General features: G+C 39.6%; 1 pseudogene; it reads right to left on the bottom strand.

Annotated features, from left to right (window-relative positions):
* Positions 1-22,617: 22,617 nt before the first annotated feature.
* LOC149211404 (putative 2' cyclic ADP-D-ribose synthase BdTIR pseudogene) lies at positions 22,618-23,022 on the bottom strand (annotated as a pseudogene).
* Between the last annotated feature and the right edge of the window lie 810 nt (positions 23,023-23,832).

The raw sequence follows: 23,832 nt of genomic DNA, 5'->3' as shown, positions 1-23,832 counted from the left end.
GTGATACCCGCTCTTCAAATCTATCTTAGAAAAATATGCTGCCCCACTTAGGCAATCCATCATGTCGTCCATCCATGGCAATGGAAACCTGTACTGGATGGTAATTTTGTTGATGGCCCTCGAGTCTATGCACATCCGCCATTCTCCTCCTTTCTTGGGAGCGAGAACCGTTGGAACTGTGCAAGGGCTCAAACTCTCCCTTATCAATCGTTTGTCTAGCAGTTCCTGCACCTGCTTCCTAATATCATCATTGTATTTGGGGCTCATCTGATATGCTGCCTTAGTTGGTAAGCTTGCTCTGGGTATGAAGTCAATATGGTGACTTATGCTTCTTTTGGGGGGCAATTTATCCAGCAAGTCATCCACCACTATATACGTAAACTCCTGCAACATCTGTTGAATTTCTGTGGGTAAATATTACACTTCTGTATGTAGCAGCACCGTTTTCGTTCTTCTTACAATAGCATAGCTCACCTCGCTGTCCTCAACTTGTTTCAGAAACCGTTTTCCGTTCATTAACAATACTCTTATCTCACTTGTCTCTGTTGTTTCTTCCTCCTTGATGGGCACAAGCGTATGCTTGATCCCATCCTTGAAAAACTTATAATAGTTTGTCTTCTCGTCATGTACCACTTTCCTATCAAACTACCATGGCCTACCTAGCAGTATGTGACATACATCCATCGGCATTATGTCACAAATGACCTTATCCTTATATCTGCTTATTTGAAACTCCACCTCGCATTGCTCATCTACCAGCAACTGATGGCCTTTTTGCAGCCATGAAACTTTGTAAGGGGTGGGATGTTTCAACCACTTCAATCCCAACTTTTCCACCATCTCTGTGGCCACCAAGTTATCTGTACTATCGTTTTCAATAATTAGCTTACAACACTTACCATGTGACTTACAAACCATCCGAAACAAAGCTTTCCGTTGAGTTTGCTTGGTGGTTTCTTTGGCTGGTTTTAACAACACCTTGTTCAAAACCAGAGCTTCCCTTGTTTCTGGAGCATTTTCTACTTCTTGGGGAGGTGCCTCTGCTTCTTTTGGTTGTGCGACATGTGCACCCCTATGTCCAGCTTGGTCTACCTCAGGAAACTCAAATGATCTATGTCCCCACTTATGACACCTGCAACATTGGTAACCAGCTCCTCTGCCTCAGCCATTTTCCCTGCCTCGCTGATATGGCCTACCACCTCTCATATTGTCACCTTTTTCTGCTGATCCAGAAGCTTTAGAACTGTTGCCTTCCTCATTACTGCTAGCGTTCGCCCTCTGCCATAATATTGGCCTCGTCCTCTGCCGGTTCCTCCTCCTCTCCTAGAATTTTGTTGTCTAGTAATTTTCTCTTCAGCTTTCATAGCACTCTGATATGCTTCTTCAATGTTCTTTAGAGAAAAAATACTAATTTCATCTAAAATTTCTAGCCTTAAACCATTTACATACCTGGCTATCTTCTCTGGGGTATTCTCTGTATAACCGACCCTTAAGTTCACTCGGTAAAACTCTTCAGTGTACTCCCTTATTATCATTCCTTTCTGTTTCAGATTCTGCACTTGCCTGTGTAGTGAAATCTAGTAGTCTTTAGGCAGAAATCTGCCCTTCAACTTGGCCACCATCCTTGACTAGTTTTTGATCGGCAACTTGTTCAATCTCCTTCTCTCTGTTTGGACATTGTCCCACCACAAGGCTACGTGTCCCTTCAACTTTGTCGCAACGAACTTAACTCTGCGGTCTTCACTGACCTCCTCACACTCGAAATACTTATCCAGCTTGCTGATCCAGTCCAACAGAACCTCTGTGGACAAGCTGCCATCATAATTCGGGAGTTTTGGTTTGGGTTTACTTCTTTCCATTAAGACCGACCTTAATAGTCTCATTTCTAGATCCTCTCCATCTGATCCATCTGTTGTCGCTACAACTTCCTCTTCACTATCATCACCTATCTCTGGATCCCTTCTTCTCCCTGCTTCAACTACCTCCAAACGAGCAGTTCATCTCCTCTCTCAGTCCTTCCTCTGTTATCCTTCGAACACCTCTTCCATGACCTCTCCTTCCTACCTCCATTTCTTCAGCCAATTTCAAAACCTGGCTCTGATACCACTATGATGGGACCAGCCCAACACTGTTTAGATTAACCACTAATTAAATGATATAAAGAATGATTAAACTATGGATTAGGTTATAATTAATGACTTTACCTCGGATATTTCTGGAATCTGATGTGGTGGCAATTATGAGCATAGTTATTGTGCTGCATTGTGCCTTGGGTTGTGTTTCCCGCTCCTCGTTCACGCCAAAACCTTCGCTCCTACTATCACTCGGTCATTTCTGCTCTTTGCTCCTTGTTGTCAAGGGTTTGCTTTGGTAAGGCTATGCTGCTTGTGTATGCAGCTACGCTGCAACTATTGGGTGCGCTATTCAGGGTTTCTTTGTCTGAAGGTTTGCCTCTTACATTCGTCTGGATAACTTATTGTTCTAGTTCATTATGCAAACAAAAATGGTTTTGTCGCCTGTGTAAGTATATTCTTGTGCTCCTTCTGCAACTGTTTTAACTGGTCTTTGCTCCACAGTCTCTGTCCTGGTATGAGGTCGTCTTGCTGGTAAATCTTAGTGATTTTGGCATGCACTCAGGTTGCAAAACAATGGCGCTCTCCTGTCTTCGGCTTCACTGCAAGTAACTTCGCCCGTCCATGATTCACTTTACTTTTTCTGTTGTTCTGCTTCTAATGTCGTTGCTCCTTTGGCTCAGTCGATGTCTGGATTTCGTGGATCAATGGCATGTGCTCCGTTTACACTGCAAACCCTTTAGGTAAGGAAATGTATCCTTTTCTCATATGTGTTCTTTCACTCCTTTTTTTTTTCCATAGTCAACAGTTTGCTCACAATTAGGTTTTGGTTCTTTTGCAGGTTACGGGTTTTGCAGTGGAGCATCCCTGGAGTGGTCACTTCGGCCTCTGCCTGGTAGGCTTTGTCAACGTAACCAGTTTTTAGTTTCAGAATTAGGGCCTGTAAGTTTTTAGGGTCTGGTTTCCTCAATGCCTATTCCTTGATGTCCCTCGGCAATAGTCCAGCGTCCTGGTTTTGTTTTTAATGCAGACTTCCTTAGTTACTGTGCTTGTTGTCTGTAAATTTGTTTAGGATGGGAGTCATTTCCCAAAACCCTCATCTAGGGTTTGTTAGCTGTTGGCTTTTGTGACTGTTCGTGGGTTATATTCGGGCTCTGCTATGTATATTTAGACATTTTATGTTATAATGGAAAAGAAACTTCAGGGAAATTGTTGGCTTTGAATTACCTCTGTTTTAATAATAATTGTTGACTTTTGCTTCTCTCGTTCAAGCTTGAACGTCCTCGAACTGTGCTTTTTATCTTGTGGTTGTATTCGTAGTTTCTTCAATGAATAGAAATTACCGTAGACTTTCTCATACTTGTTCAGGTGGACAGATTCGAAATTGAGAAATCAATACGTGGCTTGTATGATTGTGTGTATGTGCTTAATTTGCCGAATTGCTTGCATTTGCTCCTGTACATTCAATGTTAATTTCCCTTCATGGGTTACAAACTCTCATTCTGGAAATTCATTACAGTCTCACTGTCTGGACTCTGTTTCTTTAGGAAAAGAAAATAGACAAACTAGTCTGCATGCACTGTGTCAATTACTCTGATTGTTCGGTGAATTAGGAAGCAATAAAGGAAAATGTTATGATTACACAGATGGATTCGAATTGTCTGCTCTTTTATTATCAATGCTTGTATGCTAAATGCTGAACCTTTTTAATGATTTTCTCATGTACATTTATATCCTCTGTTCACAGTTACCTGAACTATGTAGTTACTTTTTCAGTTGTAATTATTATTAGTTACATAACTATGCTTGTATTCGGTTCTGCCTATGTGGCAAGATTTTACATTGAACATATTTGTTTTTTTCCTCTAAAATGATAGAACACTTATTAACCTATTGTTGATATAAAGACAAACAAACTAGTGATCCTAACTGACCAAACTATCCCTAACTAATACTGAGATTAAAAGTAAACAAAGTCTTACATCCTACTTTGACAAACTAAACATAATGAAACCAATTTGTTAACACAACTTCCACCTTGGGGGAGACCAACACCCAGTCATGGTGCCCTAGCTGGATGCTCCTGCATCATTTCACGCCCACATCTAGTGGTTCCGCTCCCACCCTTAAATTCCTCTATATATATATTGTGTCCTCTAAATTGCATGACCCATATAGAATGGAGGATTTGAGATCATTTATAAATAGACCTATGGCTCGCCCAATTTTTTTGAAGATTTGGGATAGTGTGAGCCATTTGTATCTGCTAATCATTCCCATTAACAGAATATTGTCCACAAAAAAACTGTGAGAAATAGATATTTGTCTACTGATTTGTAATGCATCAAACTGACCTGCCGCTACCGATTTTTTAATATGTAGGTTTAGACTGTCCAAAGCAAGTATGAATAAAAGGGGAGAAAGGGAGCAACCTTGTCTAAGTCCTCTCTCAGCCACGAAAAGCAAGATGAATAGCCATTTATTACCACAGTGTATCTAACATAGGTGACACATGCCATAATCCATTCAACTGCATTGGGCCTTATACCAATTTTGTAGGTTTTAACCCTGTACAAAAATTACCTGCATACAAATTCTAAAAACACAGAAAATAAACAATGCAAGAGCATAACACATAAAACACATATACACAAAGATTTTCCCATGGATCCCAAAACCGGGACTACCAACTTGATTTTTCATTATATTCCTTTCAATGTTACAATACATATTTATACATGCCGAAGCACCCAATACCATGGACCGAAAACCATCGCATCCAAAACCATGGATAGAAAACCATGGGTAGGTTTTCCCAACCTAATATAGGGTCCAATTTTTTTTTTCGCGGGATGCTGCCCCGGACCTCGTAGAGGGGGCTACCCACCCCCTTCAAACCACCCGGAAAGGGGGGGCTGCCACCCCCCCTGTGACCCCCCCATTGTGCAATCAACGCAATGAAGGGGGGGCTCTGCCCCCCCTATAACCCCCCAATTCACTACGTAGGTTAGTCGTGGAAAGAATATAACACAACCCAACATTCTCCCACTTGTTGTTTTCTTTCCACAGGAGGCCACAGGAGAGCTTAATCATTTTTTCAACCCTAAAATGCCCATTGTTTCTCTACACTAAGAGAACTCCTCAGAGCTCATAGATTTTGTCAATGCATCTGCAGTATTCTTCAAAGTGTCCACCTTTACTAGAAACACCTTTTTTTTCTTCTATCATATCCCTCACAAAGTGATACTGAACATCAATGTGCTTTGTCTTTGAATGATGTGCAAGGCTCTTTGCTAAGAAAATTGCATTTTGGCTGTCACAGTCTATCCTTATAGCTCCCTGTACTAACCCCATACTTGAACACAATCTTTACAACCAAACTTATTCCTTCTTTGCATGAGTGGCTGTCATCCCTCTACTAACCCCACTACAGATTGTTTCTTACTCATCCAACTGACTACACCTCCAAATAGGTTAAACACATACCCACTTGTAGATCTTCTCTGATCCAGATCTCCATCCCAGTTTGCATCAACAAAGCCACAAATATCCAAAACTATTTCCAATCCTGGTCTTCCTTGGTAGCACAAACCATAAAGCAAATACCTGAAAACCCACTTCACTACTTCCAATGCTCCTTTCCTAGTTTTGACATAAACCTGTTCAATACTCCCACTAAGTATGCAATTTCTGGTCTAGTACAAACCATTGCATACATCAGGCTACCGACTGCACTTACATATGGAACATAGGACATATCCTCTTCATCTTCTTGTGTCTTGGGACACTGTTCAATAGATAACTTTACACCTACAGGAATAGGAACCTTCACCGGTTTACTATCTTGCATATTAAACCTTTGCAGTATTGTCTCAACATACTTCCTCTGGTTTAACCAGAGCTTCCTCTTTGCCCGATCTCTTTTAATTTCCATGCTCAAAATATAGTTTGCAGCACCAAGATCTTTCATGTCGAATTTGGAGGAAAATTGGGTCTTCAAATCCTAGATAATTTCTTTGTCATTTCCAACCAGCAACATATCATCCACATACAAGACCAGATAAATAACACGGTCACCAATTAATTTAAAATACACACAATGATCTGCTTTGCTTCTGGTGAAGCCAGGTCCCCGTATAAATGTATCAAATTTCTGATACCACATCCTTGGTGACTGTTTTAACCCATATAGAGACTTCTTTAACTTGCATACCAGTTCTTTCTTACCCTTCCCTGCAAAGCCTTCAAGTTGCTTCATGTCGATCTCCTCTTCCAGATCCCCGTGAAGAAATGTTGTCTTCACATCCATCTATTCTATCTCAAAATCAAAAGCAATAACAACATATAAAAGTAACCTAATAGAAGTTACCTTGGCAACAGGAGAAAAAATATCACCAAAATCAATTCCTAGCACCTGGGAATAACCTTTTTCTACCAACCAAGCTTTGTATTTCTCCACCTTTCCTTCTGCATCCGTCTTCTTCTTAAACACCCATTTGCTGCTAATGGGTTTCCTTCCAGCCGACAACTCCACCAGATTCCAAGCCTCATTTTTGTGCAAAGATGCCATTTCATCAACCATGGCCTCTTTCCAGAGTTTTCCATCCTTTGAATCTACTGCTTCCTTCATAGTTCTTGGATCATCATCAGTAATAAATAAAGAAAAATTTGAACAGAAAGCAGATGGACTATACCTTTTTGGCTGCCTTCTTTCTCGAACTCATCTTCTTACACCCGGAGTTTGTGGCTCTTCATCTTCTGATTCCTCCTCTACTGTAGAGTCTGATTCTTCTTCCTTCAGCTCAAACTCTATCTTCTCAGGTTCCTTTGGTTGGACTTCATGTTTAATGACATCTTTCACCTCTCTGAACACCACATCTTGGTTGTACACAACCTTCCTTGTTACTAGGTTCCAAAGCTTATAACCCTTCAAACCATCCTTATACCCAATAAAGATGTACTTTTCAGATTTACTATCCAACTTGGTCTGTTTCTTCTTTGGAACATGTACATATGCATCACATCCAAATACCCTCAGATGTGAAAGAGAGGGTTTCTTACCAGTCCATACCTCTTGTTGAGTCGTATCCTCCAATGCTGATGAAGGTGATCTGTTGACCAGGTAACATGCTGTCTCCATTGCCTCTGCCCAGAATTCCTATCCTAACACCACTAAGCATGCTTCTTGCCCTTTCCATCAATGTTTTGTTCATTCTTTCTGCAACTCCATTTTGCTGAGGTGTATATGGAGTAGTCTTCGGTCATGCTATACCACACTTCTTACATAATTCTTCAAATTCCTTACTACAAAACTCTCCACCATTATCTATCCTCGACACCTTTATCTTCTTCTCTGTCTGGTTTTCCATCAGAGGCTTAAATTCTTTAAACTTGTCAAAGACTTCAAATTTCTTCTTAAGAAAATATATCCATGTATTCCTTGAGAAGTCATCTATAAATAATACATAGTACACAAACTTACCTAGTGATAGAACCTTCACAGGTCCAAACACATCACTGTGCACACGTTATAATATCTGTTTCGCCCTCTTACCACCAGAGGGGAAACTCACCCGATTCTACTTCCCATATACACAATTTTCACAAAAAACAAAATCCAAAGAGCTATTACTCATACCTTCTACCATACCTTTACTAGGAAGTATTCGAGGGCCCTTCTCTCCAATATGTCCAAGCCTTTCATGCCACAGCATGGTCTTCTCTCCAGAGACCACTAGATTTTCTGCTCCACTTTCAAAACCACAGAACTATTTCACCCATCAACAACAGTGCTACCTTGCAGCTTGTACAGAGTTCAAATTCGAACTCCTCACATCAATACCAGTGCCCCCCGAACCATCTTGCAAGTATCCTTATCGAACATTGTTTTTACACCTGCATCATCCAACTTGCTTGCAGAAATCAAATTTCTGGCCAATGCAGGAATATGTAGAACACCCGAAAGTGTTCTAACCCTTCCACCTTGCAACTTCAAATTTACTTTTCCACGACTAACGATTCTTTCCTTTCTATCATCCCCTAAGAAGACATCACCACTACCGTATTTCTCATACTCACAGAACCACTCTCTATGGGGAGTGAAGTGAAAGGATGCACCTGAGTCAATCAACCATGCCTCATGATCTACATGTGTACTTGAAGAAGCCAAGTACACATACCCACCTTCATTTGAGGTGGTTTTCACCTTTGCAGAAGGAGCATCATCAAATCCCTTTCCTTTATCAGGAGCTTTAGATTTACAGTCCCTTTTGTAGTGCCCTTCCTTTTCGCATTTCCAGCACACCAGCTTTACAGGTTTTCCTGGAGATTCAGATCTCCCACTCGATGACTTATTTTTGTTTCTATTCTAGGACCATCCTCGTATAGACAAGGCATCACCTTTTTGCTCTCCATATTTTTCTGTCTCATCTCCTCCGTTAGCAAGGATGAGATTATTTCATCAAACTGCAAGGTAGTTGCATTGTTACCTATTGCAATAACCAGACTATCCCATGAATATGGTAGAGAACACAACAAATTGATGCACTTATCTCCATCTGAAATTTTAATATCAATAGATGCTACTTGACTTACCACAGTATTAAATGCATTCAGATGCTCTGTCACCGAGTCTCCATTTTTCATCCTCAGGTTATACAGCTTTTCTGTAGGAACAGTTTATTCACTAGACACTTAGATTGGTACAAAGTCCCTAACTTGTCCCACAAAGCCTTTTCATAGCTTCCCCTAATACATTCAGCAATACTGAATCTGAGACACACAATCGTATTGTGCTTTTTGCCTTTCCGATCCAACTTCTTCCATTCTTCATCAGACACTCCCGTTGGTTTAGTACCTGGATCTACCGCGATACTGATCTTTATCCACCAACAGATCCTCCATCTTGAGTTTCTACAACTCAAAACTCTGACCATTAAATTTCTCGATCTCTATCTTTCCATTGCTCGCCATCTTCTTTCACCACCAGAATCGAGCTTGCAGATCTCCCACTGAATAGGGTCTACCACAGGCCCGAGTGAAACCCCTCATCAACAAAGGCATCCCCTTGAAGCCAAAACAGCTTTGATACCAAATGTAGGTTTTAACCTCATACAGAAATTACCTCCATACGAATTCTAAAAACACAGAAAATAAACAATGCGAGAGCATAACACATAAAACACATATACATAGATATTTTCCCTTGGATCCCAAAACCGAGACTACCAGCTTGATTTTTCATTATATTCTTTTCAATGTTACAATACATATTTATACATGCCGAAGCATCTAATACCATGGACCAAAAACCATAGGTAGGTTCGCCCAACCTAATATAGGGTCCATTTTTTTTTCCCGCGGCGCTGCCCCGGACCCCATAGAGGGGGGATACTCACCCCCCTCAAACCCCCCTATGACCCCCCCGCTGCACAATCAACACAACAAAGGGGGGGTTCCACCCCCCCTTTAACCCCCCGGTTCACTACATAGGTTAGTCATGGAAAGAATATAACACAACCAAACAAATTTCGTGTAGAACCATGCACAAATATCCCCAATCTAAGCAATCGTATGCATTTTTGAGATCAACCTTCATAACTGCAACATTCATCTTTTTACCTGAATAGTATGTAGGCACTTGTGAGCTATGGCCACGACATCATGAATTTGTCTGTTCTGAAGGAAGCCATATTGTTTCGAGGATATATACTTTGATAATGTTTCCTTCATCTTGGTGGCGATGGTCTTAGAAATAATCTTATAAATAAGATTGTAGAGAGAAATGGGGCAAAAATTAGCAAATGTGGCCATCATTTCCTTCTTAGGGATGAGGGCAATGTAAGTAGAATTAATATGTGGATGTATATACCCCCTAATTCTTGTCTCTTCCACCATGTTTAGAAGGTCCTCCTAGAAAATGTCATAGAAATGAACAAAAAGTTTGACCGTCCAGCCATCCGGTCCAGGGCTTTTGTCACCCTTCAACGTTTTTATAACCTAAAACAGTTCCTCCACCATGACAGGCTTGTACATCTCCTGATTCGCCACCTCCTCAAACATCAGAGGGTATTCACTTACCCCCCAGACTTGTGCCTCCCCGCTATCAAGTTCCTTTCACCTATAGGCATGTTCAAAGTGTGTGACCGCAAGATTAGTGATCTCCTGTTGTGAGCAATAACAATTCCCTTCAGTGTTTGTTATCTCCCAAATGGTATTCGCCTTCCTTCTATGGTTGGCATAACAATGTAAGAACTTAGTGTTCTCATCCCCCTCCCAGATCCATATAGCGCGACTCTTTAAGCGCCATGTGATTTCCTTATGCTGAAGGATCTTCTTCTTCTTCATCTCAAGTGTGTGAATTTGTTCCCGCACTTCTGCAGATGGGGAGTGTGTTGCCATAAGATCATGTAGAGGCACCAGGGCCTTTTCTATATCTACTAGCTCCCGTCTCTGTAGTGTCTACTTCTTTCGTTCCCATCTCTTAACCACTACTTTTAAGGCACGTAGCTTGTGCAAGATGTCCTCCATGGGGGATAGACCAACAGTTCTGTCTTCAAACCAGTGTACATGGAAAAGGTCCTCAAATTCAGGGACTTCTAGCCATACCCTGTTAAATTTAAATGACATAGCAAATCTCGCATCCCCACATCGCCATGAGAGAATAATTGGTCGGTGGTCTCATATATAATTATTGACAATATAGGATTACACATTGCCAAATTTTTCCACCATTTGTTCATGTAAAAGGAATCGATTAGGTCTCTTTGCTATGTAGTTCATTCCATCCCTACCATTGTCCGAGGTAGGTGCACTCTTATATGGGCAGATGTCAACCAAATTGTGTTCAAAGATACATACATTGTTTTTTTTATTACATACACTTTCACCGTAATTTAACTCTCAACCACAAGACAGGAAACATACAGAATAATTTTTCCAATATTGCTTTTTATTACACACCATTCATAACAGGCACTAAAACCTCTTATTTTCAACTTTTTTTTCGCAAAGAGTTTACCAATAATAAGACAGTCGCAACCTGAAGAACATAAACTTATAATCTAATCATCTGCAAAATGTCACCTAAGGGATTTATGACTCATCTTAGTCCACCTTAATACTTCAAATTGCAAGCTGAATACCAAATTCCAGCGAAGTATTTGTAAATGAGAGTGCCTCTATTAATTTCACTTTCAGCTTTATAGAATATAAAGCACCACCATATTCATAAACAAAATAAAAAATAACTGCATTTTCCATCAAATTGGCTAAGCAGTTGCACTACTAATTTTCCACACAGTAAAATAGGCAGGCGGTGTTCCGAGGTTTAAATTTTTTGCAAAGGGGCTTGTGAAATTCGAAGAAACTTTAAACTAGTTCTTCGGACCTTTCGAATATTCTTTAGCTAGTGTGATAAAATTTATTGCCTAAAATATAAAGAAGGCTACTGAAAATATAACTCCAAATAACCGTAAGATCGATACACATGGGGTCTAAAGTTTTCCACACCAGAGAAATAGGATGTCAAGCTTTCCACAATTCTGCTGTTGTTTCTCCAACAAGGCTGTATTTTTGGAATCTTTGGGCGCTTCGTCCAAATGCCTCTTTTTCCCGTTCTTCACCACACGTTCAAAAATTTTATCCAGCACCTCCCCCTTGTCCTTGGTAAAAATTAAAGCAAGTATTGGGACTTAAATCTATGTATGAATCCAAACATTAAAATAGATATTCTTGAGAGCAGAGGATGAGTTGTTACGTATTATTTGCATCGAGCTCGAAGCCGCTTATTTCTGAAGCATGAGAAAGAGCCTCTCTCCACTTTTGAATGGTGTTGGGGTCGTGTCGCGACTTCTCTTGATGAGCTTGAGTATCATATGTTTTCTTTTGTTCCAATTACCGCAGGTCTTATGAGTAAACTCCATCTTCGCCCTGCGTCCACCCACTAGTCAACTCTACGAAAGAGAGTCTGAACTAGGAGAGTCTAGCTCTGTAGAAAGCTCTACATTGCTCATGTACATTACACAATATATAGTAATCACATAGGGAAGTTAGAACCATAACCTAAAAAATAGAAACTAATTCCTATCCTGAGGTCTTGTGAACCAACTCATTATTTTAAGATATTGTCCATTATCTCTAACACTCCCCCTTAATGGAGAAGGGGTTCACAAATATGCCTAACATTTCCCTAAACATGTCAAACTTGATTTTTCCAAGAGGCTTAGTGAAAATATTTGCAACATTATCACATGTATTACAATATACCAAATGGATTTCTTTGGATTGCACTTTCTCCCTGACGAAGTGGAATTGTGTATCAATATGTTTAGTGTTTTTGTGGAACACTGGATTATTAGCAAGTTTGATTGAACTCTGATTGTTGCATCTGATTGTTGTTGCGTCAATCTGTTCTTCCTCGAAATCCTGGAGAAGTCTCCACAACTAAACTACCTCACACGTTACTGCACACATGGCTTGATACTCTGCTTCCGCTGAGGACAAGGAGACTGTGTTTTGCTTCTTGCTGCTCCATGTGATCACCTTGGATACAATACTGAATGCATAACCTGTTATGGATCTGCAATTGTCTAAATTTCCAACCCAATCTGAATCTGCAAATCTTGTCAATCTAACATAAGAAGAGTCAGTGTAAATAATATTGTAATCTACAGTACCTTGTAGATACCTCAAAACACTTTTCGCTGCATTCCAATGGCTTTCAAGTGGCTTGTACATATATTGGCTTAGCACACTGACTGCATAAGCCAAATCTGGTCTAGTGGTGGTTAGGTAGATTAGACTCCCAACTAGTTGTGTATAAAGTGTCGCATCTGCCTCCTTTGAGCCATCTTCACTCTGCAGTTTGATGTTCTGTTGTAATGGTACTGCTGCAGGCTTACACTGATCCATTTAAAATCTCTCTAAGAGGTCTTTGACTTTCCTTGGGACATAATTTTTTTTCTTGAATCTCTCCAGATTTCAAGACCCAAACAGTATCTCAACTCACCAAGGTGTTTCATTTCGAATACCTGTGACATCTGTTGCTTGATTTCTTTGATCAGATATGTATCATCACCTGTAATGATCAAATCATCTACATACAGAGAAATCATCACTGTGCGCACTTGTTCATCTTGTAGGGTGTAAAGATTAGGGTCATTTTTGCTTCTATTGTAGCCAAATTGTATAAACAATGAATCAATATTTTCATACCAAGACCTGGGTTCTTGCTTTAGTCCATAAAGTGCTTTCTTCAATCTACAGACTAAATGCTCTTTCCCTTTATGGACAAACCCTTCAAGTTTCTCTAAATAAACCTCCTCTTTTAGTTCTCCATTTAAAAATGCAGACTTTACATGTAGTTGGTGTATCATCCAATGTTTCTTAGTAGCTAAAGCAATTAACATTCTGATAGTGTTTAGTTTAGCTACAGGGGCAAAGGTTTCTTCATAGTCTATACCTTCTTTTTGTGAATACCCCTTTGCTACCAATCTAGCTTTTAATTTTTCTATGGTTCCATTTGAATTAATCTTCGGTTTGTATAACCATTTACAACCTATGGTTTGTTTTCCTTTAGGAAGTTCAACTAGTTCCCAAGTCTTGTTCCTGATTATTGATTCATATTCATGTTCCATGGTTGTTTTCAATTCTCTACATTCATTTGCTTCTTTATAACTAGAGGGTTCAACCACATTCATCATACTAGTTATAAAAGAATTCTCCCTATATCTTGCAGGCAATTGAGCTTTCCTACCTGATCTCCTGAGTGGTGGGGTAGCCTCAAACCTTGTCTGATCATCATTCTCTTTTTCTTCCCACTACTGCTGTTGTTGTTGCTGTTGCTGTTCATCTTCTGCCTTTGTCTGCTGCTGATCCTGATTGTTTCCTGTTTCTTCACTTTCTTCTTCCACCAAGTATGAAATATCCCATTCCTCATTGTGCTTATCAAATTCTTCATGATCCTGCTCATGGAATATGACATTTCTACTAACAAAAATCTTGTGCGTAGAAGAATTAAATAATTTGTAAGCTTTATGTTGTGAACAATACCCTATAAAAGTACATCTGATGGCTTTTGGATCTAGTTTTCTTTTATCTTCCTTTGGAATATGGGAAAATTCTTTAGATCCAAATACTCTTAAGTGTTTTACTGCAGGCTTAAATCCATATAATGCTTCATAAAGAGTTTTAAACTCAAGACTCTTTGTAGGATTTCTATTTTTCAAATAAACTCCAGTATTCAATGCTTCAGCCCAAAAACCATTCGAAATATTCTTACCTTCCAACATGCTCCTAGCACATTCCACCAGTGTGCTGTTCTTTCTTTCAGTTACTCCATTTGCTATGGAGTATGTGGTACTGTGAACTGTTGCAATATTCCATGGTCTTTACAATACCTGATAAGCTCATCTTTCCTGTATTCTCCCCCTTGATCGAACCGGAGAATTTTTATCTTTTTCCTTGTTTGCCTTTCAATCATATTTTTGAACTACTTAAAGTATTCAAATGTGTGACTCTTCTTACTCAAGAAATGCACCCAAGAAAACTTTGTGCAGTCATTAATAAATAGTAAAAAATGTAGTGCACCTCGTAATGATTTTGTTTGCATGGGTCCACATAGGTATGTATGCACTAATTCAACTATATCACTCTGTTTCTTTTCTACTCGAACAGGGAATTATTCTCTATGCATTTTCCCTAATGCGAATGCATCATAATCATTATGTACTTGCTTTAGCATAGGAAGATCTCTTACCATTTCCTTCTTCTTTAATAACAACAAATCATTGTAGTTGATATGACCAAATATCTGATGCCATAGCTCTTCTGTAGTCGAACTTGCCACTGTCAAGGCTTGAACTGGGGCAGGTCTTACATCCAACTTGTACAGACCTCCTGTTCGGATTCCTGTAGCTATTGTCTTCATTCCATCTAGCAGATCTTTAATATAACAGTTAGATTTTAAAAATTCAACTTTAAGATCTTGATCTGTGTCATGGATACAAAAATCAATTTCTTTGTTACGTCAGGCACATACATGACATTATGAATTTGTTTTATATTACCATTAGGTAGAATGACATAAGTTTTCTCACACCCTTTGATGTGATGACTTCTATCATCACCTAGGTAAATGTGTGCTCCTTCGTTGATTTCTTTAAAATATTCAAACCAATGCTTGTTCCCTGTCATATGTGTTGATGCTTCCGAATCTACATACCAGATGTCTGCATCAACATTCTCATTACGATCTGCCATGAACAATATGAAATTCTACACATGATTTTCATTCGCGAGATGACCTGCATGTCGTTTCTGCTTCTGTTGTTCTTCATGATATTTCTTCTTCCTGCACTCTCTAGATATATGACCCAATTTTCCGCAATAAAAACATTTAATTTTAGAGTTGTTTCTATTCGGATGCATACCTTGGGTTAGATTTGGTCTTTTCTGTGTGCTTCCTCCATTTTCCTGTTGCGGATTTCCTTTTCCTTTGTAGAAGTTCTTTTTCGCCATCAATGTAAGATCAGCACTCCAGGGTTTCAGAGTCGATCTTCTTTCTTCTTCTTGCATCAGTATTCCTATCAGTTTTTCAAACTTTGGGATTTTCTCTCTCGCATTTATCCCAGTGATGAACATTTGGTAGTCATCGGTCACACCATTCATGTTAATTGTTACAAGATCTGTATCGTCAACTGTATGACCAATGTCTGCCAATTTGTTCTTCAAATCTTTGATCCTTGCTATGAAGGCAACAACTGTTTCATTCTCCTCCATCTTCAGGGATAAGATCTTGCTCTTGAGAAACATAAGACGATTTGTATTCTTGATCTCATACAGATCCTTCAAAATTCCCCAAATTTCGTTTACTGATTTACATTCTCTGATATGTGGTATGATGCAGTCTTTCACTGACATCTTCAATAGCATCCTTGCTTTACCCTCACTCTTCTCCTAATCTGGGACTATTGTGGATCCAACTGTTGGCTTTTGTTCATCCCCATTTGCAATCGACCAAGCACTCTGCATTTCTTGTAGAGTCTGCATCTTGAATTTCCAATTCGCGTAATTGGAGCCATCGAGCTTGTTATTTTCATTTAAGCATGCTTCAAACATATTATTATTCATCTTGGTGATTTAGACAAAAAAAATTCGACAAGTAAAAGAAGATGTTAGATTTACCCCAGATCTGTGACAAAGACATATATTGATCTTTAATGTTGTTTGATCTCGCAGCACACTCGCAGATCACCATGGCTTCCTTCATAGTCTCCAAACAACCTTCTGTTGTCAGCCTCTGCAGCCTTCTTCAGGATGTAGTCTTTTCTCGGAGCCTTTTTTGTTTTTTACACGATCGTCGCAGATGTACACCAATTTTCTGCGCGTTGTCGTAGCTATACACCTAATTTCCGAGACGGTGATGATAAGTATGGTTTTGTAATCATCGCGTTTATTTTCTTGAAACTTGTGACGATTTCGCAATAGTCGCACCCTCCTCTTAGCATTCAGGTTCCTCAGCCCTGACGCTCTGATACCATGATAAAAATGCAATGTTATATATTAAATGAAATGAAACCCACTGGTCAACTCTATAAAAGAGAGTTTGAACCAGGAGAGTCTGGCTCTGCAAAACGTTCTACATTACTCACGTACATTAGACACTATATAGTAATCACAGATTTAGGGAAGTTAGAACCATAACCTAAAAAATAGAAACTAATTCCTATCTTGAGGTCTTGTGAACCAATTCAGTATTTTAAGATATTCTCCATTATTTCTATCATTTCGAATATTCTTTAGCAAGTGTGATAAAATTTATTGCTCAAAGGCTATTGAAAATATAACTCCAAATAACCGTAAGATCGATACACATGGGCCCTGAAGTTTTCCACACTAGAGCAATAGGACGTCAAGCTTTGCGCGATTTTTCTGCTATTGTTCCAACAACGCTGTATTTTTGAAATCTTTGGGCGCTTCATCCAAATGTCTCTTACGTTCATCACCACACGTTCAACGATTTTATCCAGCACCTCCCCCTCATCCCTGGTAAAAATTAAAACAAGTACTAGGACTTAAATCTATGTATGTATCCAAACATTAAAATAGATATTCTTGAGAGTGGAGGATGAGTTGTTACGTATTATTTGCATCGAGCTCAAAACCGCTTATTTTTTAAGCACAAGAAAGAGCCTCTCTCCACTTTTGAATGGTGTCGGGGTCGTGTCGCGGCTTCTCTTGATGAGTTTGAGTATCATATGTTTTCTTCTGTTCCAATTGCAGCAGGTCCTGAGAGTAAACTCCACCTTCGCCCTCGGTCCATCGCAGCTGAGCAAGCTTCATATGGTAAAACAGATAAAATGTGAACAGAATTGAAATAAGGAGATGTAGCTCACAGGTGAGGCCTGCACCTGGAGACTACACTCAGAAACAAAGAGATCACTCTCGCACACTCTATTATTCATCAATGAAAGATTACATCATTAAATACAATACTAGGAATTAGGAAGCTACAACCAAACCCCTAAACTCTAGGAACTAATCCTAAACTAGGGAGAACGTTACAACTATGTAACCATTTTCTCCATTAATACAAAATAATATTAATTATTTTCAACTCCCCCCCTAATGGAGAAAGGGTTCTCCTGGACTCCTAGCATCCTTCTAAACAATTCAAATTTCACACGTGCAAGTGGCTTTGTAAAAATATCAGCCAAATTGTCACAAGTTTTACAATATTCAACAATAATTTCTTTTGACTGTATCTTCTCTCTGACAAAATGGAACTGAGTGTCTATATGTTTGGTGTTTTTGTGAAACACTGGATTGTATGCCAATTTAATGGTGCTCTGGTTGTCGCTTTTGATGGAAGTGGGATTCTTCTATTCTTTTCCTGCATCTTTGAGAAGCCTTCTCAACCAGATCGCTTCACACGTTGCTGCACACAATGCTTGATACTCAGCTTCACACGATGACAAGGCTACAGTACTCTGCTTCTTGCTGCTCCATGCTATGACCCCGGATCCTATGCTGAATGTGTAACCTGTGATGGACCTTCGATCATCCAAGTTACCTGCCCAATCTGAATCTGAAAAACCTGCTAGAATAACATCAGATGCGTCAGTGTATAAAATTCCATAATTAACAGTACCACAAAGATACCTCAACACGCTTTTCGCTGCTACCCAGTGACTTTCAAGTGGTTTTGACATGAATTGGCTCAACACACTAACAGAGTATGCTAAGTCAGGTCTAGTTGTTGTAAGATATATCAAGCTGCCAACCAGCTGTCTATACATTGTAGGATCAACTTCTTTAGTGCCATCGTCACTGCTCAACTTCAGATTCTGCTACAAAGGTGTCGTTGCTGATCTACACTGATCCATGCCAAACTTTTCTAACAGATTTCTGGCATACTTCCCTTGGGTAAGAAAAGTTTTCCCAGTATCTCTGCATACTTCTAATCCTAGACAGTAATGAAGTCTTCCAAGGTCTTTCATCTCAAAAACTTGTGCCATAAGCCTTTTGATTCCTCTGATTAAATCATCTGCATCTCCTGTTATAATCATGTCATCTACATACAAAGAAATCAGAATAATCTGCCCCTACTTATTGTACTTGGTATACAAATTTGGGTCATTCAAACTTCTATGAAATCCATACTCTAAAAAGAAAGAATCAACCTTTTCATACCAAGACCTGGGTGCTTGTTTTAAACCATATAAAGCCTTTTTCAATCTGCAAACAAGATGTTCCTGCCCCTGCTTTACAAACCCTTCTGGCTGTACTAAGTAAATTTCCTCTTTTAATTCACCATTTAAAAATGCAGATTTAACATCAAGCTGGTGTAGTTCCCAATTATATTTAGTAGCTAAAGCAATAAGCATTCTGATTGTATTTAACTTTGCTACAGGTGCAAAAGTATCATCAAAATCTATACCTTCCTGCTGTGAGTATCCTTTTGCAACCAGCCTAGCTTTTAATTTCTCTATACTTCCATCTGCATTCATTTTTGGTTTAAACAACCATTTACATCCTATGGGTGTTTTATTCTTAGGCAGTTCAACTAAATCCCAAGTGTCATTTCTAAGAATTGATTCTATCTCTTCATTCATTGCAGCTCTCCACTCCTTAAATTGACTAGCTTCTTTGTAATTAGAGGGCTCTACAATGTTCAAAACATTTGACATCAAAGCATAGTCTCTCAATTTTAATGGTAATTGAGTCTTCCTACCAGATCTCCTTGGTAGGGGACTTACCTCAAATTTGTCAGCTCTAAATGGGCTTGCTTTATCACCTTTTTCCTGTTCTTCTTTCTGCTCTTCTTTCTGCTCTTGCTCTCTTTCATCCTCGCTACTTTCATCCATCAACAATGGAATGTGCCAATCATCACCAATGTCATATTTCCCTTCCTATACCTGTTCATGAAACACTACATCCCTACTTGCAAATATCTTATGAGTCTCAGGATTGAACAATTTATATGCTTTAAATTCTGTGCCATAACCAACAAAGATGCATTTCACAGCTTTAGGATCTAATTTCTTCCTATCAGCTTTGGGTATATGGGCAAATGCTTTTGACCCAAATACTCTTAGATGATTTACTGCTGGTTTGAATCCATATAGAGCTTCAAAAGGGGTTTTGAAGCTAAGATACCTGGTAGGACTTCTGTTCTTCAAATATACAGCAGTGTTAATAGCCTCTGCCCAAAAGCTTTTAGATAGATCCTTACCTTGTAACATGCTCCTTGCGCACTCCACTAAGGTTCTGTTTTTGCGTTCTGCAACTCCATTCTACTGTGGTGTGTGTGGCACTGTAAACTGCTGAACAATCCCGTGAGATTTGCAGAATTTCATGAATTCCCCTAGCTTGTATTCTCCCCCTTGATCAGAACGGAGAATTTTTATACTCTTACCAAACTGTTTTTCCACCAAGGTTTTAAATTCTCTAAAGCACTGGAAAGTCTGACTTTTCTTACTCAGAAAATAAACCCATGAGTATCTAGTGCAGTCATCAGTAAATAACAAAAAATAATATGCTCCACCTAGCGACCTTGTCTGCATAGGTCCGCATATATCAGTGTGCACTAGTTCTAAAATATCTGTTTCCTTCCTCCTATCATGCATAGGAAACTGTTCTCTATGCATTTTACCTAAGGCACATCCATCACAATTTAACTGAATATTACGAAAGATAGGGAGCCCCTCAACCATACCTTTTCTCTACAATAGCATGAGGTCCTGCAAATTCAAGTGACCGAATCTCTGATGCCAGAGTTGTTCGGCTGTCGATCCTCCTGCAACCATGGCTTGTTTTGATATACTCTTTACATCTAGTTTGTATAGGCTTCCAACATGCATGCCTGTTGCAACTATTTCTTTCTTGCAATCCTTTATCACACAGTGAGTCTTGAAGAACTCGACTTGCATATCATGATCAGTTATCATGGATACAGATATCAGATTTTTCTTAATTCCAGGTACATATAAAACATTCTGAAGATGACTAATTTTTCCATTTGGTAACTTCACTGGAATAACCCCATAACCTTTAATCTCGTATCCACTATCATCTCCTAAATAGATTTTTGATCCATATGTACTTTCCTCAAGACTATCAAAATATTCCTTTTTACCTGTCATGTCAGAGGATGCTCCAGAATCAACATACCATATATCGTCCTCATCAGATGTTGAAAGGGTGTGGTCGACTATGAACAATCGAAATTCATGACTGAAATCTTTATCTTCTTCAACATCATCTTCAACAAAGTATCCTCTGTGCTTTGCCTGCTTCCTCTTTGCATCATCAGCCTGCTTCTTAAAGCATACACTCTGTATATGGCCGTTCTTTCCACAATAATAACATTTCTTTATGGAATTATTTGCAATCATACCTTTATGTGGACGCTTCTGCGATGTTCCTCCTTTCTGCTGTGCTTGCTGTTGTGGCTGCTTCCCTTTGAATGATCGCCATTTCGCCATCAACGCAAGATCATCACTCTGGGGGTTCAAGTTCTGCCGCCGCTCCTCCTCTTGCAGCAAGATCCCTGTCAGATCATCAAATGTGGGCGCTTTCTCCCTTGCCGCCAATCCAGTGATGAACATTTGAAATTCATCTCGCATCCCATTCAGTGTGATTGAGACAAGATCAGGGTCAGACACCGCCTCTCCGATGTTCCCCAATGCATCTTTCACATCTTTGATTCGCGCAACAAATGCAGCAGCAGTCTCATTTTCATTCATCCTCATCGAAAATAGCTTGCTTTTAAGTGCCATAACTCGGCTTGTGTTCTGGGTCTAATACAGAGTTTTGATCTTCGTCTAGATCTCCGCGGACGTTTTACAGTCTCTGATGTGCGGGATAACGTTGTCCTTCACGGACATTTTCAACAAAACTTTCGCCTTGTTCTCTCGCTTATCCCAGTCTTGCTCCTGCGCCCCCGCATTCACCCTATGCTCATCACCTGTAACTATGGACCAAGCATTCGCACCCTCAAGCAAGGTCTAGATCTTAAACTTCCAGTTCGTGAAGTTAGATCCATCGAGTGTGCCAGACTCGTGGAGGTAGGATTCCATCGTATTACTCATTCTAATCATATTTAAGAAATGAATCTACCCAACAAAAAGTCGATACCTGTCAAATCGATCTGTCACCGATTCAGATCTGCCAATATCTGACAACTCAGCAAAATCAGTCACGCTCCGATGAGCAAATCCGTTGTTTTTCAATACAGCCAAAAAATCGATCTGATCAAAAACTGATCCGATCTGCCTCTCCCGGATAGATCTGCAACTTCTCCGATCTGCAAATCGCCAAACGAAGATGAGGCTTCCTACAGATCTCCTTGAAGGTAGATTGGCGCGTCCCCGTGCGTATTGGCGCATTCCCGAGCGAAAAATCCGCGCCAAGAAAAAATCGGTTAGAGTAAAATTTGCTGGCGCGATTTTTCCGTGATTTTCCACGCCAATCGGGTATTTTGGCGCTCTGGCGCGATTAATAGCCGAACAGTCGCGCCAATTCCGCTCCTGGCGCTACTGTCAGCGTGAAAAGCGTGCCAATCTCCTTTCTACTCAGAAAAAAAAACATCCAGTCCGAGCCAGGTGTTCTGCAGTCCACCTGCTCAATTGAGCACAAAGCTCCTTGTGTACACGCGGCCACAGAGGCACCTCACACCACACAGGCAATTCTGCCACAAGGGCAAGTTGGCCACAAAGGCACCTCAGTCACAAGAGGTGATACAAGATCAGGCTCACCCAATCTGAGCTCTGATACCAAGATAAAATGTGAACAGAATTGAAAAAGAAGAAGATGCAGCTCACAGGTGAGGCCTGCACTTGGAGACTACACTTACAAACAGAGAGATCACTCTCGCACACTCTATTATTCATCAATGAAAGATTACATCATTAAATACAATACTAGGAATTAGGAAGTTGCAACCAAACCCCTAAACTCTAGGAACTAATCCTAAACTAGGGAGAACGTTACAACTATGTAACCATTTTCTCCATTAATACAAAATAATATTAATTATTTTCAACTAAAACACTGGAATAATTATGGCCTCCGACTCGAACATCTGGAGCAACTCGTCCAAACACCATTTAGATTGTGAATATGTCGGAGAAAATATACCCACATGGACGGATGCAGTTCGAATTGCTCTTTCTATTTGCAAAGTAAGATTCAGTCCCTCTTGCAATTCTGGTTTGTCTAGAAATACTCGAAGCCCTCGTTGAAGAAGGCGTCTGTAAAGATGACTCGCAAAGGTATTCTTCACATCTGGACCACGGTGATTGATGAAAACATCATACCCGCAAGAGTCATCCTCCAGAGACGTAGCCGCGGAGGTGGAGGCGGTGGAGGCGAATGCATCATGAAGAGGAGCAGGGGGTGTGGATATGGATATAGATATGGATGCTAGTTCAATTTCCGGGTCTACCATTGAAGAGTATATTTAAGTCACTAAGGCTACAACTTTTCGCTTGGCCATTCTTTCTCTACCTCCAAGTCAGCCCTGTGCCTTTGCAAAGCACCATGGCTCTGTTAACAAAAATTAGATTGGTTGGTAAAATGGAGTGGCTAAGCATTTTTGGTCATTTTAGATAAGCTTCAAAGAGTAGTTTCAAGGTATAGGCTCTGCCATCTAGTCTTTTACTAAATCATAAATGTGGGCGTTCAATATACTATTGATGTTACCGTGGTAACAATTAAATGTAAAGCTTGGATCTATCTAATAATGCGTAATTCATTTTTTAATATATAAAAATTAATAATAAAAATATCAGTCATCCTTTTCGACACGCTATCCCGCTTCGAAGTTCCAACCTTGTACTCTGCACCACGTGTATATTGCTTTGCCATTAACAATAAGAATCTCAAACCCCACACAAGACCATATCCCATGTCCACACGAAATATAAAATTTTTGATTTTAAAATCTAATTTAAATTAAAGTAATTTGAGCCATTTGATTAATCATATCAACAAAACTAACTTAAATAAAACATACCATGATATCACATGAAAATGGAGCTTAGAGTCTTTGACATTTAGACTCTAACGATATAATTTTCTAAATCCAATCAACCAAATTGGCCCAATTATACCGCAGTGTCATGTCTGGGGAAAAATGTTGCGTCATGAAGGGGAGAGTTATTATCCCTATTTGACTGACCATTACATTAGTTTAGTTAAATATGTAAAATATGTTACAATTTAACATACTATAAATTTAGTTTTTTTGGGTTAATTT

Source organism: Pinus tabuliformis, chromosome 1_1 (genome assembly GCF_031772625.1).
Source record: "Pinus tabuliformis cultivar Carrire ecotype Pingquan chromosome 1_1, CPIR1, whole genome shotgun sequence".
NCBI classification, from domain to species: domain Eukaryota; kingdom Viridiplantae; phylum Streptophyta; class Pinopsida; order Pinales; family Pinaceae; genus Pinus; species Pinus tabuliformis.
This window is presented reverse-complemented; position numbering and strand designations above follow the sequence as displayed.